We start from the raw sequence: 14,208 nt of genomic DNA, 5'->3' as shown, positions 1-14,208 counted from the left end.
TCTGGTGGTTAATGGAGGTAGTGGAGCTGATTTGATTGACAGAGGCTTACCACCTGATAATGAGAACAACAGTAGGAGATCTGAGGCTTCAGAATGGGATTTAAGACAGCCGACGCCCTCTATCCCTGCTGATGATTTTTGCTGCCTTGCCTCCTGAGGTCTGACGTATCCAGCTCTTTCCCCGCATTGTCCAGCTAAGTGATTCATTTGCTTTTCTGTTTGCATTTGTTCAGGTTCTTTCTATTCCTGCTTTGTGCGGGTCGGCCAGCTCCGGCTGGGGATGTTCTGCATCACCGCCATATGTTGCTGCTTGTGCCAGTTTGTTTTTCCCTCCTGGTATATTGGTCTCTGTTGCTTTGCTTTCAAAATCTACCAGAGTACTGATATATAGGGAGGCGAAGTCGTATGACTCCAGGGCTTTTGTGCATCAGTCGTGTTGGACATTTTGCAGGGTTTTTTGTGCGTGATTGCAGACAGTATCTATCCTTTCCTGTCCTGTCTAGGCAGTGTGGGCCCCATCATTTGCTCAGCCTATTTTCCTACCTGCGTTTGTGTTTTCATCTTGTCTCACCGACAATATATGTTTGGGGGCTATCTATTCCTTTGGGGTCTGCTCTAGGGCAGCTTAGCTTTCCCCTTTCTTGCTTTAGGTGTAGTTAGCTCTCCGGCTGTGCCGAGGCATCTAGGATCATCGTAGGTATGCTCCACGGCTACTGCTAGTTGTGTGGATAGGATCAGGGGTCTGCAATCCGCTTAGTTACCAACCTCTCTGGTGTTCTGTGGCTCAGCTCGGGCCTGCTCTTCTTGTTAGGCATCAGGTTTCTGCATCTGCTCTGCAGGAATCCAGAGCCTCACATTCTGCGGTCTCCTGCTGTCTATCTACTGCAGAGGAGATTGCTTTGCAGCAGATCGCTCCAGAGACTAAGAACAGAGGTTCTCCTACTGGGCATGCTCACGAGACGATCTCCCATTGGAGATCGGGAGTCATGTGCCCAGGTCCTGCTCCAGATCTCATTGGTCCATCTCGGAGATCTGGAAGCTTCCGGAAGGTCCCAGCTATAAAAAGCACACATGACCGTTCGGCCATGCGCTAGTATAGTCTCTAGTTGCTACTGTGTGAATGATGATGGATGTATGAACCTGCGAATGACTCATTAAGATCCCCTCACTCTGATATTACGAATGTGTACAGGGACTTAGATTAGAGTCAGCGCCAGCGCATGGCAATCCTCAAGCCACTACACCATCATCCACAGGGCTAGCGTCCGATATTGCGCCTGCTTCTTTGCTTTGTCGACTAGCGGCAGTGTCCTACGCCGCGCTGCAGTTGCAGCCCTCCTTGGCGTCCGCAGTAGCGATGCCGCACGCACGGTAGGTCTAGACGGACGCAGCTCCTCTGCCTTGGGTCCTGCTCCTGTGACCAGATATCGTGTGTGCATTTACCTGAGGCCTGTGACACTAACAGGCTCAGCTTTTTATATGTTTATGTTACAGCGACTCTGTGAGTTAACAGAGTCCGCTTTGCGCACTTCAGGTGAAGTTGAACCCGTGCGCATTATACCGCCATATAGCATGTCTGCCATTACTCAGCAGCAGTTATAACACCTTCTGCACAGTGGACCCTGAGAGGCGAAAGCACTTTATTATTTATTTTATTTAGTGCGTTCCACCGTTCCTAACACTCCTCTTCACCTTTAGGTGCTAGTTTCTTTTTTGTGGCCAAGAAAGATGGTTCATTAAGGCCATGTATTGACTATCGTTCCCTTAACAAAATCACTGTTAAATATCAGTACCCGTTACCCCTGATTTCTGATTTATTTTCCAGAGTTAAAAGTGCCTGTTGGTTTACCAAGCTTGACCTCAGGGGGCGTATAATTTTATTCGCATCAAGCACGGGGATGAATGGAAAATGGCATTTAATACTCCGGAGGAACATTTTGCGTACCTGGTGATGCCTTTTGGGCTCACTAATGCCCCTTCTGTCTTCCAGTCTTTTATGAATGATATTTTCCAGGACTTGGTGGATAAGTTTTTGATCATTTATCCGGATGATATTTTGGTATTTTCCAGTGATTGGGATTCTCATGTGGAACATGTCCGGACTGTGTTCCAGATTTTGAGGGAAAATTCTCTGTATGTTAAGGGATCGAAGTGCCTCTTTGTTGTACAGAGGATTTCATTTTGTCCCCATCGGCTATTGAAATGGACCCAGCCAAGATACAGGCAATTTATGATTGGGTTCAGCCCACTTCTTTGAAGGCTCTCCAGAAGTTTTTGAATTCTCATTTGGCTAGACGGAGACTCCAGTACCTGGTCAAATGGAAGGGTTATGGCCAGGAGGATAATTCCTGGGTCTCTGCTTCTGACATTCTTGCCGAAAGATTGGTTCGTGCTTTTCACCAGGCCCATCCTGATCGGCCTGGTGGCGTGGATGAGGGTTCGGTGACCCCTCCTCAAGGGGGGGTACTGTTGTGAATTCTCTTTCTGGGCTCCCTCTGGTGGTTAATGGAGGTAGTGGAGCTGAGTTGATTGACAGAGGCTTACCACCTGATAATGAGAACAACGATTGGAGTTCTGAGGCATCAGAATGGGATTTAAGACAGCCGACGCCCTCTATCCCTGCTGGTAATTTTTGCTGTTTTGCCTCCTAGGTCTGATGTATCCAGCTCTTTCCCTGCATTGTCCAGCTAAGTGATTAATTTGCTTTTCTGTTTGCATTTGCTCAGGTTCTTTCTATTCCTGCTTTGTGCTGGTCAGCCAGCTCCAGCTGCGGCTGTAATGCATCACCGCCATATGTTGCTGCTTGTGCCAGTTTGTTTTTCCTTTCTGGTATATTGGTCTCTGTTGCTTTGCTTTCAGAATCTACCAGAGTACTGATATAGTGGGAGGCGAAGTCGTGTGACTTCAGGGCTTTTGTGCATCTGTCGTGTTGGACATTTTGCAGGGTTTTTTGTGTGTGACTGCAGACAGTATCTATCCTTTCCTGTCCTGTCTAGTCAGTGTGGGCCCCATCATTTGCTCAGCCTATTTTCCTACCTGCGTTTGTGTTTTCATCTTGTCTCACCGACAATATATGTTTGGGGGCTATCTATTCCTTTGGGGTCTGCTCTGGGGCAGTTTAACTTTCCCCTTTCTTGCTTTAGGCGTAGTTAGCGCTCCGGCTGTGCCGAGGCGTCTAGGATCATCGTAGGTACGCTCCACGGCTACTGCTAATTGTGTGGATAGGATCAGGGGTCTGCAATCCGCTTAGTTACCAACCTCTCTGGTGTTCTGTGGCTCAGCTCGGGACTGCTCTCCACCTCAGTGACCCATTCATAACAGGCTGCACTTTAATCCCATATAGATTATATGACTGTATCTTTAATATGTTTTGGTAAATAGCTAAAATGTCAAAACTTGTGTCACTATCAAAATATTTCTGGACCTAACTGCATATATAGAATTGTGGCAGCACGGTGGTAAGTAAACAGTTCACTGCTCTAGTCTTCTGTTGAGTCATAGCTAGGCTTTTCCTTCACCAAAGACAAAGGTTCTGTTCACTACCTTTCTCTGTATCCTAAAAACCCCTGGTATAAAGGGGGTTTTACACATAGCAATATCGCTAGCAATATCGCTAAAGCATCACAGATTTGGTGATGCAGCAGCGATATCGCTCGCGATATTGCTATGTGTGATACTTACCTCCGACCGGCTCCCGCGCTATCTGTCGCTGATCGCGCGAGATCGCGCAGCTCCATTTCTCGTCGGGCGCTTCCTGCTGGCGCCGACGAGCGACGCGTGGACGCTGGCGGGAGGACGTCAGGATCGCCACGTCTGAAAGGTAAGTAACGACCGCTGTATCGCTGCTGCATCGCTGTGAGATCTGCCTGTGTGGCAGCTCACTAGCGACCATTTAGCGATGCACAAGCGATCCTGACCAGGTCGTATCTTGGTCGGGATCGCTGGTGCTTTGCTAAATGTAGCAATGTGGCTTATTGGAGAACTCTCACCTCACAATATTAGGGGTGCATGTGTAGGGAAGGTGACCTGACGGACGGACTGACTGGTCAGATTTAAAAAGGGAAAACAGCTAGGAAAGTGTAGGTGACGTGCAGTACCTTGAACTGACATTAGAGGGCAGGGAGGAGTGTGAGCATAGGACTCGACATGAGCTTAGGGCTAAGAAACCGTTGGTCGTGGGGGCGGAGTTATAGGGAACCGGGAAAGTTATAAATTTGACAGGAGGGTTCTAGAAAGTTCCAGTCCCCAGGGGGAGCTCAAGTGACGAGGAGACTGTGATAGTTGCTGCACTGTGAGGAAAACCCAACCAGGGGGACTGAGGAGAAAGGAAGTCAGGGGGGTGGTCCTGACATGAAGTACCGCAGTATAGACGAGGCTCCGGGTGTGGGACACCGTATTGGAACGATGCTTGACCAGTAACATTACTGTTGGTGTATAGGCCTAAGGCAGCCACAGTGATGGAGCTGTCAGAGCGTCACTGAGTGTAAAGGGGACGGTACGTAAATATACGCCCCTGGAGAAAGTGTGTCACCCTGTGTTCTGTAACCGGAGAACTGTGAAGAAAAGTGCGGTGTGCTGTGAGGCCGTCTGGCGGACGGCAAGAGAAAGAATAAACTTGGACCTTTTGCACCCGAAACTTGCCTCCAGCTTGTGTCTGTATGTTACTGTGCGGTATCCAGAGGGACCACCCCCCAGCCCGGCCCACTGACCCTACACTTGGCGTAGTCGGCAGGATCAACGCCGCTAATACAATATCTTCTGCGGCAGGCCTGCCTCTGAGGAGTGGGAACGGACTTGGACTGCACTGTGTGGATTATAAACACCTGTGGATTACAAATTACCAACCTGTGGATTACAAATTGGGAGCGCTGTGGCGTATCTGCGTTGCCAGCAGAGGATCCAGGGCGGTACCAGGTCCGGAGCAAGATGGCGGTGCTGCTTCAGCGCAGGGGAGAGATCCAGGTGTTTGCCATTGTCTCCAATGGACTGGGGCCCCCTCCTACGTACCCTTGGGGACGGCGATATGTACCAGGAGGCCGACGCTCCCACATACTGGACCCTGACAAGTGGGTGGAAAAGCCTGCCATCGCCCCACCCAGCAGTGGGAGTGGCACAGAGGAAAAGATTGTCTGCGGCTGTTTGGCGCCATTCGATTGCTGCCCACTGGACGGGATGCAACGCTGCGGTTGTACAGGCATCGGCCGCTTGGAGTGGCGATGGTGGCGGGAGGTCGAGCTCCGCCAGAAGATCTATTCCTCGGAGTCACGAACAGCCAGTCCGGTTTTGGGTGGAGGAGCGGAGCCATGGCGGATCCCACGGGAGCGGCCACCCAAGATACCAGCAGAGAGCCCCTCCGCGGAACCTCTGGGCCTGGAGGCCAGCCTCACCGGTTGGTGGAGTGAAGAGCGGAGACTGCAGGAGCAGCCGCGGGAAGATGTGACGGAGACCGCGACGCCGGGGAAGGTGAGTGTTCCCCCGGCTTTGCCAGCGGCTCCGCAAGCGGCCCCCACCACTCAGCCGCAGCACGCGGCCTCCTGTGATCCCGAAAGGCTGGCCAAGGAAGACCCCACTGTCTATGCGGAGCTGAGTGGGCCCTACACTCCCAGCCCCGAGCCACCCCGCCCGGTGACGCCACGCCCGATGTTGCCGATGCGGAGCCTGTTTCCAGAAGATGCTGTTGCATCCCCCCTGCAAGTGGTGACATCCTCCCAGAAACCAGCTGTTACTCCGGTTATGACGGCTCCGGCTGAAGCTCCGGATGCAGTCCACCCTGCAGCCGTGGTTATGCCGGCATGGGAACTGGCTGAGGCCTATTTGTCAGGTCCTGTGGCCCAACATCCGGAAAACCTGTCTGCCCCTATCCACCACCCGGCCCCAGTGGCTGCTGGGCCGCAGACATCACCAGCAGCCTCTGCCCTGTATTTTTCCCCGGCTAAGTCCTGCCCACCGGACTCCTGGGCTCACACCGGACCCTCCGTTTGGGTCGCAGAAGTGGTAAAAATGAATAAAGCCAGGGAGCAGGAAGTATGGAACCTGCTTCATGCAAAGGGGGAGGTTGGCATGGCGGTGACATGATCTATGGGACGGCTCGTGTATACGAATATACCCAGGGGGTATGGGTTCATACGTGATCTGGCTACCGGCCAGAAGGTTTATATTAATATGGCCTCTATTCGTCACGGCCGGGCTCTACACGAGGGGGACTTGGTGTCGTACTACAAAGAGTACTGTCCCCGCGGCTACTACGCGGTAGCTGTGATTGCCGAATCCGAAGGTCACGAGCCCCCGTAGAAAGAACTCACAGGACACTCCTTACATCCCGGGAGCTCCACGGCCGTGGGGCCCCTCACTGCCGGCCACTAGGAGGTGGCTTGAACTTTCAAAATTTCGTTGCACCGCTGTGCAAATCACAAGGACAGTTTGCGTCCAAGTTAATGAAAAAAAAAAAGTTTAATATAAAAATTGAAGGTTTTTTTGTGTGTTAAGCCTGACAAAGTGGGGATGTAAGCAGAGAGTAAGTGTCCATGTTAAAGGAAGGGGGAGAAGGAGAAAATCTGTTATGTTTATGTTATTTATATGTTGGTTTTAACAAGCAATAGAAAAAAAAAGTAAGAAAAAGGGGTACTTGTGATATCATAGAGTTGTTCTGATGTATGATATGCACAAGAAAATGCAACAAGTCCGGGTAAGGGAAGGTCTGGGTGACCAAAGGAAGCGTGAGACCGAAGAGGTCTATGAGTTGAGAGGGTCTTTGAGACCGAGACGCCGACCATGACTGGTAACTAAGAGAAAGACAAAGAGATGGAAGATGTGAAGCAGACAGTAGTCCTAGGTCAGGTCCCAGACACCACGAACACCCCAGGAAGAGGAAGGCGGGCGCCGGCGATGATCTGGTAGGTATAAGGCCTCAATCATGGCATACCGGATTGTGAAAAGTGACAGAAGGGAAGAGTAGGAGAGTAAGATTGTCGGGGACGACAATAGACAAAGGAAGGGAGTGTGTAGGGAAGGTGAAATGACGGACGGACTGACTGGTCAGATTTAAAAAGGGAAAACAGCTAGGAAAGTGTAGGTGACGTGCAGTACCTTTAACTGACATTAGAGGGCAGGGAGGAGTGTGAGCATAGGACTTGACATGAGCTTAGGGCTAAGAAACCGTTGGTCATGGGGGCGGAGTTATAGGGAACTGGGAAAGTTATAAATTTGACAGGAGGGTTCCAGAAAGTTCCAGTCCCCAGGGGGAGCTCAAGTGACAAGGAGACTGTGACAGTTGCTGCACTGTGAGGAAAACCCAACCAGGGGGACTGAGGAGAAAGGAAGTCAGGGGGGTGGTCCTGACACAAAGTACCGCAGTATAGACGAGGCTCCGGGTGTGGGACACCGTATTGGAACGACGCTTGACCAGTAACATTACTGTTGGTGTATAGGCCTTAGGCAGCCACAGTGATGGAGCTGTCAGAGAGTCACTGAGTGTAAAGGGGACAGTACGTAAATATACACCCCTGGAGAAAGTGTGTCACCCTGTGTTCTGTAACTGGAGAACCGTGAAGAAAAGTGCGGTGTGCTGTGAGGCCGTGTGGCGGACGGCGAGAGAAAGAATAAACTTGGACCTGTTGCACCCGAAACTTGCCTCCAGCTTGTGTCTGTACATTACTGCGCGGTATCCAGAGGGACCACCCCCCAGCTCAGCCCACCGAACCTACACATGAACCAGTTAAATGCCCCTAGGTATGCCCTTGGTTTTGTGTTCTAATATCCTCACCAAGGTGCAGTGACAGAGTGACCTCATGGTATTCAGCACCCAAGGCACATTTGATAGTTCCTTCTTAGTTATGCTAAGCCAGGGTTAACAAAATACAACAATCTGCATAACAAATAATTTACAACAATGAGTTAAAGGGAACCTGTCAGCAGGATTGTGCACAGTAACCAACAGACAGTGTCAGTTTGGCACCGTTATACTGACTAAAATGATGCCTTGAGTGATGAAATCCGTTTGGGATTGTTGTATAATCTGTATTTCCAGTTTTGAGTTAATGATATGCCCGTGCTCCAGGGTGGCCTGTGGGGGGGGGGTCTTCATGTGTTGCTCTGATTGGGTATTCATCAGTATGGCTTCTGACAGGTCAGTGATCCCTCACTGTGAAAATGAGGATGAGTGACCTCATGGAGATCAACATTCAACACTGCGGAGACACCATCACATGTTTCTCAACGCAGTGATTCTAGAGCAATGCCCCCATCCCTTATGGGAAATATGCAAAAACATGCAAAACACAAGCCACGGAGACACCATCACGTGTTTCTCAACGCAAGCAATGACTAGCCAGGTCTTTCCCCGGGAAGGAACAACCATGGGAAGGGCAGTCTCCAATAAAGGAAACCACCTATGCCAAAACATGGTATCCATCCACAGACAGCTGTTTCGGGGTATTGCCCCTCATCAGTGTGGAGTAGGAAACTGACTAGTAGGAGCAATGCCTAGTAAAAGACTGTGAAAATGAGGATGAGTGACCTCATGGAGATCAACATCCAACACTGCGGAGACACCATCACATGTTTCTCAACGCAGTGATTCTAGAGCAATGCCCCCATCCCTTATGGGAAATATGCAAAAACATGCAAAACACAAGCCGCGGAGACACCATCACGTGTTTCTCAACGCAAGCAATGACTAGCCAGGTCTTTCCCCGGGAAGGAACAACCACGGGAAGGGCAGTCTCCAATGAAGGAAACCACCACTGGCCAGTTTTCTACTCCACACTGATGAGGGGCAATACCCCGAAACAGCTGTCTGTGGATGGATACCAAGTTTTGGCATAGGTGGTTTCCTTCATTGGAGACTGCCCTTCCCGTGGTTGTTCCTTCCCGGGGAAAGACCTGGCTAGTCATTGCTTGCGTTGAGAAACACGTGATGGTGTCTCCGCGGCTTGTGTTTTGCAAGTGATCCCTCACTGACCTGTCCCCTAGTTTACATGATGATCACATATGTAATGTGTATGTAATTAATTTATTTCATGTTATCCTTAAATTCATATATAAAAAAATCAGTTTGAAAATGGAGTCGGTGGCACCATCTTGGAGAGGGATTTTTTTCTCTAGCAAGATGGCGCTGCCTGCGCTGTAGCAGCTATCAGATCAACGATAGCTGCTACTGTGCAGATGCGGCAGGTGTAATTTCCAAACTGATTTTTTTCTATGAATTTAAGGATAACATGAAAGAAATGAATTACATACTCAGTACATATGCGATCATGCTGCAGCGCAGGCGCCACCACTGGTGCTTGCCTGCAGAAGGGGATATTTTTTCAAGATATCTATATAATATTCATTATGTAAACTAGGGCGCAGGTCACTGAGGGTTCAGTGACCTGTCAGAAGCCATACACATAAATACCTAATCAGAGCACCACATGAAGACCCCCCACCCACAGGCCGATCCAGAACACAAGCATATCATTAACTCAAAACTGAAAATAAAGATTAAACAACCACCACAAGACATATTTAACCAACTAGGGACCAAGGTATCATTTTAGTCAGTATAACGGCGTCGACCTGACAGTGTCTGTAGGATACTGTACATAATCCTGCTGACAGGTTCCCTTTAAGGTGCCTTTACAATGGTCGATTATTATGAACGGGCTTTCCTAGGAATGCCCATTTCCTGATAATAGGCCAATATAAACAGGCTGGCAATTAATTATAGAATCTTAGAATGGTAGTGTTGGAAGGGACCTCCTGGGCCATCTGGTCCAACCCCCTGCTCAAAGCAGGATTCAATAAATCATCCCAGACAGATGTCTGTCCAGCCTCTGTTTGAAGACTTCTATTGAAGGAGAACTCACCACTTCTCGTGGCAGCCTGTTCCACTCATTGATCACTCTAACTGTCAAAAAGTTTTTTCTAATATCTAATCTGTGTCTCCTCCTCCCACAAGCTTGCCTAAAAATAATGTGTAAACAAGATCTGCACTGCTAAAGGCCCCGTCACACTAAGCGACTTACCAGCGATCCCGACACCGATATCAAGGTGTCAGGATCGCTAGTAAGTCGCTATGTGATCGCTGGTGAGCTGTCACACAGATAGCTTCACCAGCGATCAGCACAGCGATGCCGAGCGCCCGGCATCGCTGGCCATCCCTGTAAAAAATAGAATCAAAATAAAAAATATATTTATTCTCACCTTCCGACGTCCCGAAGATGACCTTAATATACTATATATATATATACCGTCAGGAAGATGTCACGGTCTCGAGGGATAACAAAGTCTCGCGGTCATTCGTGCAAAGGATCACTGGGACCGGAGCGTGGAGAGAGGCAGGATGGCTGAACGGGACTTCGGAAGGTGAGAATAACTATATATTTTATTTTTTTTATTATTTTTTACACCTGATCGCTGGTCTCCCGCCTGTCACATACAGCGATGCGTGCTGGCCAGCGGGAGACCAGCGACCAAAGAAATGTCCAGAGATTTCTTGCAGCGATATCGGCAGGGGGGCCGCTCGCTGATCGCTGTCACACACAGCAATCTCGCTGGTGAGATCGCTGTTACGTCACAAAAGTTGTGACTCTGCAGCGATCTTGCTACCGAGATCGCTTAGTGTGACGGGGCCTTAAGGAAAGTAGTAATCTATCTAGAGAACAGTCTACTAACAATCATGCTGTGCACATGAGAAGTGACTACAGTACTGAACAGCAAACATCTTGGCAGTCTGCAGTTTTCAGCTATAGGTCATGCAATGTAATGTGCACTCAGCTATAGTGTGAGCTCTTTAACACTATTCCAAAAAACCCTCAGGGGTTAAATGTTGCACACAGCCTAGAGAGTATCCCACATGAAGTAAATTAAAACATAACCTTTAATGAACCATTAAAAGGACATAACACTAAAACATTACAAAAAAGTGCTCATGTGAACCAGTGCTCATTGCTCAATAAAAAATGGTTTGGTCTCACCATTGGTATTAGATATAGCATTCCAGCATCAGGGCATATCCTGCTGGAGAGGCTATCCACTCATGGGGAGCCGAAACATGGGAAAACCAGTGTTAATGTAAAGTGTTCCCCAATACTCCCTGTCGTGCCCCAGCATTAGTCCTGTCCTAACAAGGACAGGCCCCAAGTGGATTCTGTAGTGGACACCCTCACTGATAAGGGGAAAAATAGACAGAAAAGCTCCAGCTTGTGCCTTAGGCCTCTTTCACACTTCCGTTTTTTACAATCAGTCACAATCCGCCAGGTTTTGAAAAAAAACGGATCCTCAAATTTTTTTTGAGGATCCGTTTTTTTCCCATTGACTTGCATTAATGGCGGATTGTGACGGATTGCTGTCCGTTGCATCCGTTTTTTGTGAGGATCCGCCAAAAGTTGCTGTCCGTCACCATCCTCAAAAATTTCAAAACGGAGCTTGTAACGTTTTTTTCTCTGGCGGATCCTGCAAACACTGATTTAACCCGAATTTCTTTCTGGGTGCCGGACAAAAAAAAAAAAAAAATCTCTCTCTCTCTCTCTCTCTCTCTCTATCTCTCTCTCTCTCTCTCTCTCTCTCTCTCTCTCAGACTATAAGAAGATAGCAAAGTGTTTTCAAATTGCCCTTTCCTCAGTTAAAAATGAAATTAAGAAATAGTAGTTTCAGGAACAGTGAAGGTCAAGATAAGGGCTGGAAGACCAAGCAAAATTTCAGTGAGAGGCACTCATAAAATTGTTAGAGAGGAACATAACAACCCCTGCTTGACTGCAAAAGACTTTCAGAAAGATTTAGCAGACTCTAGAGTTGTGGTACATTAGTTTACTGTTCAGAGACACCTGCATCTCTCCTGCATTACCACCATAAAAATCAGAGTCAGAAGTATGGAAAAGAAATCTAAACAAGCCTGATGCATTTTGGGAACAAGTCCTGTAGATCAAAGAGGTTAAGATACACCTCTTTGACCACAATGTATGTGTGGAGAAAAAAAGGGCACAGTATTTCAGGAAAAGAACATCTCGCCAACCATTAAGCATTGGGGTGGATCAATTATGCTTTGGGGTTCTGTTGCAGCCAGTGGCATGGGGAACATTTCACTAATAGATGAAAGAATGGATTCAATGAAATTACAACAAATTCTTGATGCAAACATTACACCGTCTGTAAAAAAGCTGAAGTTGAAAAGAGGATGGCTTCTACTAATGAATAATAATCATAAACACATGTCAAAATCTACAATAGCCTACCTCAGAAGGTGCAACTTGAAGGTTTTACAATGTCCCTCACAGTCTCCTGATCTGAACATCATTGCAAATCTGTGGCCAGACTTTAAAATAGCAGTGCATGCAAGATGACCCAGGAATCTCACAGAACTGGAAGAATTTTCCAAGGAAAAAATGGATGATAATCCCTCAAACAAGAAGTGAAAGACTCTTGGCTGGCAACAAAAAGCATTTACATGCTGTGATACTTTCAAAAGGAGTGCTACTAGGTACTAACCATACAGGGTGCCTAAACTTTTGCAGGGGGGGCCCATTTTCCTTTTTCTATTTTTAACATGCAAAAGATGATATATATATATATATATATATATATAGTATATTAAGGTCATCAATGTCTGATCAGTGGGGGTACGACAAACAGCATCCGGACGATCAGTTGTTCCCAGTGTTGGCAGCTGGCGGAATTGCTTAGTTATAGAGCTGCATTGCACAGCTCGGTGGACTGCACAGTGATCGTGGCTGAGTACTTCACAACTACCCCCTATGCATATCAATAAGGGGTGAATGGGTAGTGCCAGGCTATGTCCACAATACAGTCAGCGTAGCTGTGCTGCTCCATAACTGATAAGTTCCGGCCCCTGCTGGCACTAAGAGCAGCTGATCAGCGGGGGTGCCGAGTGTCGCACCCCTACCTCCATCGTTGATGACCTGTCCTGAGGTGGGCCATGAATGTTGAAGTCCCAGACAACCTCTTTAACATAAGATCACTGGAGTCCAACCCCTGTCACCTCCACCAATTAGCTGATGTTTGTTATGGCGAATAGAAGATAAACTGCAGTAGTTGACAGTAGCCAGTAAATAATATCCAGAGCTTATAGCATTCTGCTTGATACATTGCTTACAGTTGTGCTCTGCTAGATGTGTGGGTGTTCAGGCCCTTTTACATTTAGCGATGCACCAGCGATCCGACCAGCGATCCGACCCGGTCAGGATCGCTGGTGCATCGCTAAATGATCGCTAGTAAGCTGCCACACAGAAAGATCTCACAGCGATGCAGCAGCGACGCAGCGGACGATACTTACCTTTCACACACAGCAATCCTGACGTCCTCCCGCCCGCCTCCACGCATCGCTCGTCTCACACAGCAGGAAGCCCAGCAGGAAGCAGACGACGAGAAATGGAGCTGGACGATCTCGCGTGATCAGCGATGAACAGCGGGGGAGCCGGTCGGAGGTAAGTATCACACAGAGCGATATCGCTAGCAATATCGCTATAACGTCACAAAATCTGTGACGTTTTAGCGATATTGCTAGAGATATCGCTATGTGTAAAACCCCCTTTAGATGTCAGACCACCATCGATCTCATATTGATCAATTGTTCCATTGACAGGTTATCAATAATTTAGTACAGGTCAGTCACTTTATAAGTGTCATGCTCGCCATGTGTGTTATGTCCGCCATGTCTGTTTTGCCTCATGACCCTGGAGCGGTGTGCACACGCATCTCGTGTCTGCTGTCCTGCTTATTCCCTGGATCAGTGTGCACACTCACCTCATGTCTGCTGAGCCGCAAGATGCCTGCGTTTCTGCTCTGCCTTCTGTGATCTTCTCGTCATGTCTAGAATCCCTGATCATGTGTCTTTCCTAAGATCCTGCACTGTCTGGTTCTGCAATCATATCGTCATGTCTGAAACTCTGATCATGTGACCTTTCCTAGGATCCTGCACTGTCTGGTTCTGCAATCATCTCGTCATGTCTGAAACCTTGATCATGTGACGTTTCCTAAGATCCTGCACTGTCTGGTTCTGTGATCATCTCGTCATGTCTGAAACCCTGATCATGTGACTGCGCTCTGTGATCCTGGAGCATCTGAACTAGGAAGGTCTCCCCTGGTCCTGACCCGAAGAGGAGGTGCTATGCCCTATATTAGACCGCCCCTTCCTATGCTCAGGGCCTGAGTATTGTGTGGTGTCCCTGCATGGCTGCTTGGTCTGTGGGGAGCTCCCTCTATTCTGTG

The 14,208-nt window shown here is 48.4% G+C and overlaps 1 protein-coding gene across 1 annotated transcript in view; it reads right to left on the bottom strand.

Moving 5' to 3' along the window:
- The window catches only part of NODAL (nodal growth differentiation factor), a 31,926-nt gene extending 18,134 nt beyond the window's left edge, over window positions 1–13,792 (bottom strand). The window contains exon 1 of the mRNA XM_073585789.1: window positions 13,744–13,792. The gene's annotated coding sequence lies outside the window, so the exon portion shown is untranslated. The remainder of the gene's footprint in view (window positions 1–13,743) is intronic.
- Window positions 13,793–14,208: the final 416 nt, after the last annotated feature.

Source organism: Dendrobates tinctorius, unplaced genomic scaffold (assembly GCF_039654945.1).
Source record: "Dendrobates tinctorius isolate UK_male_01 unplaced genomic scaffold, ASM3965494v1 ptg000089l, whole genome shotgun sequence".
Taxonomy (NCBI): Eukaryota; Metazoa; Chordata; class Amphibia; order Anura; family Dendrobatidae; genus Dendrobates; species Dendrobates tinctorius.
This window is presented reverse-complemented; position numbering and strand designations above follow the sequence as displayed.